Raw genomic sequence first — 3,207 nt, 5'->3', positions numbered from 1 at the left:
ATATATATAATTGATTGATTAATGAATTAAATGGACACTTTTGTCGCGTCAATGAACAAGGGTTCAGAAGAACACAGCTGCACAGTGTTCTTCGATATTTTCTGTGAGATCCCATCAAGGAATTCAAACCAATCATTGATTTGCAAATCCAGTTGCAGACATTACCTTAGCTGTTTCCGTCATTTGGGAAGAGACTGGGCTCTGTCGACGCTAATCTTATTTTCTCATTCAGAGTGTTGCCTCAATATTATAGATAGCTCGGTACCTAGAGCTTCTCCACAGAATTCCTGTCTTCGGATATGCGTCTTGAACATTTTCATGCAGGTGTTTTGAGCGTCGTTATTCAATGAGATTTTAGAAAGAAAATAATTTTTTGTAAATGGACAGCTTATTGTAAGCAAAGCCATTCATAAAATGATATTCCGGAATGAGACTGGCTCGTTTGAATTAGCTTACAACTAGAGATTTACTCGAAATCCATTTCTTCAACGTTTCAGTGGAAGATGATTTATATGCGCTTGCATCTTCTAATAGACCGGTTTCGTAGGGCCGATGGCATAATTCGAAACTTCGCCAACCATTGTGTCCAATGTCATTGTGGCTTTTTGAGCCAGCCTATTAATTGATACACACAACAAAATTCTATCTGTCTGGTGTGGTATTGTTACACAGCAAAAATTCTTTCTTCTGTTTTGTCTATCACAGGCGTGTATTTAAATGTTTTAAAAATATCCCACAATTACATAATAATACCAAGCAATTAAAAATTTTAGAACCTTTATTGGAAAACATCTGCTGCATTATCATTTAAATCGATAGTTTTCTAAAACCAAATTTTCCTTACATCAAATGTTATTTCAGCTCTTGTGAGAAATCATGTTAATTATATTATATCCAATATATTATCATAATATATATATTCGAATTCTCGTCTCAACACTCAAGTTGATGATAAACTATTTTTGCATTCTTCCTCTAACCTTTACATTCATTGTTCTTGAACTTCCTTAAACAAGTCGCCAACCATTAGATCGAGTGTCAATAGGGTCGATCGGTCAATGGACAAAATATCTTACAGAAAACTAGTCGATGTAGTATGAAGCAAGCGATGGTCCATCATTCCATCGAAAGCAGCTCCCGGCACCTTGATGTACACCCATTTAGTGCCGGATAGAAATAAGCAAACTGCAGCTTATTGTGTTGTGCATCGCGTTGAAGAATCACTGGAATGTCCTGACCATAACGTAGGCCTAAATAGTCTTATCATGGAAGGCCAACAATCACTTATGCATCAAAAGTCATCTCTCTAGACTAATGATCAAAACGAAAGAATGGCATAACAGCTTGAGACAATTGTTCTGGAAGAAGTTGCTAGAACAAAGTTAAAACAATGTTGAAATGATATAGGCAATTCAGCTTCAGATGCTTACTTGGTAAATATTCCCCGAGATTTTCTGCAGGTGAATCTAGTCACAGGAAAGTGGAGGTTTGAACTTGAAGTTTTGAATCAACCAAATACGGTAGTAGTTGACTAATATTATTAAGGCCGCAATTTACTCACATGCAGTGCATTTCAGACCTTGTTACTAATTCAGTTCTTAACCAAATTAAAAACTGTTAACATTTTTGAAGAGGACTTGTCCCTAGCTACATTTTGGCATAATTGAGATTTGATCCAGTAGAAAAAAAAGTTTACATCAAAATTTGTAGGAACGTTATAAGAGAGTATGTAACATCACCAATCAAGATTAGATCTAAATAACTTTTTGTATTTTAAAAGCAACATGTATTCATCTTAGCTTCAGTGATAGAAAAAAGCATGAAGAAAGTCATAGCTTTGTGCCCATGCAACAAAAATTTGTATCATAAAAGTTGTGATGTAAAATATGAAAAAATAAAAGTAAGGCAAAACATTAGATTTAAGTATAATTAGTATTTTTTTTAATTTTAAAAACAATCTATACTTTAATTAAGCTTAAATGATAGAGCTCAATTCAAGGAATTTTATGGTATCACTCTCATGCTATGAAGATTTAAATGAAAAAGTTATGAGTGTTTATTTCTCAAGTTGTGGTTGATAATATAGATCTATACTTTTTTTTATGAATATAGTTCTGTAAGGGGACTTTTAATATCTGTCACCTGTGTCATTGATGTTACGGAAAAAAATATCAACAATACCGCTAAGTGACACATGTGAGATATTAGTAATAAGTATAATAGCATAGCCTGGGAAAAACATGGATTACATGGAAAAATGCGAGCAAGAGAAATAATATTCTTAAGATTATAAACCTGGAAAATTACAGGAGAAGTTATTACACTTGGAAATGTTCAGGACAACTTATTACATCTGGTAAAGTACATAATAAAAAAAATTACTTACAATATTGCAGCTAAAGATAAAATTTGAATATTAACAATTTATTTTAATTTACAAAGTAACGTTATAACTTAAAGGAGTACCATCATTTTGTTAAAATATTGACACACTAGAATATTTAAAGATTGAGAGCCAGAAGTACCAATATAGCTAACGTTCTATACGAAGTAGAATAGTATATATGGTAGGCAAATACATTATGTGAAAAATAGGCATTGGGTCACGACTAAAAATATGAAGACTTGGCGATAACCTAGGCAAAAACTCAAGCAACTCGGTATATTTTTATGTTTGTTTCTAGTTAGATCTCCTAGTCATCGTACAGGGATCATGCCTGCAAGATCCCCCACGCTGAGAGCTAATTTCTCAGCATATTGTACGTCATGATCATAGCTGTCCGTCTAAATAGACGTCGAAATGACTTGTCTTTGATGTCCAAGGCGTCTAGTGCCTCACTCGCAGGCCGGCACCAGGCACCACAGGCACCGATAGGGAGTCCGTGCACTTCTACCAGCCGATCAAACTCTTGCAACAGCAATTGTATGAGCGGCCGAATTTGTTATAAATATATTTTACCGCAACTAATTTTTGTGTTATTCAATTTATTGTACTAGCTAATTATGTAATAATATCATATTTTATAACCTACTATCAAAAATACTCGGCGTTGCCCGGGTTAAAGAGAATAATGAAATTTTAAAACGCTGTCTAGATTACGCAGGTCTCAACTGCTGGTAGCTGAGATACCAGCTTTCTACATTAAAAACATGGACAGCATGGAAAATGAACGTTAAGTGAAATAAAGTTTTCAACTCATATATATA

Source organism: Octopus bimaculoides, chromosome 4 (assembly GCF_001194135.2).
Source record: "Octopus bimaculoides isolate UCB-OBI-ISO-001 chromosome 4, ASM119413v2, whole genome shotgun sequence".
In the NCBI taxonomy this organism is placed as follows: Eukaryota; Metazoa; Mollusca; class Cephalopoda; order Octopoda; family Octopodidae; genus Octopus; species Octopus bimaculoides.
Note: the sequence above shows the minus strand (reverse complement) of the source record.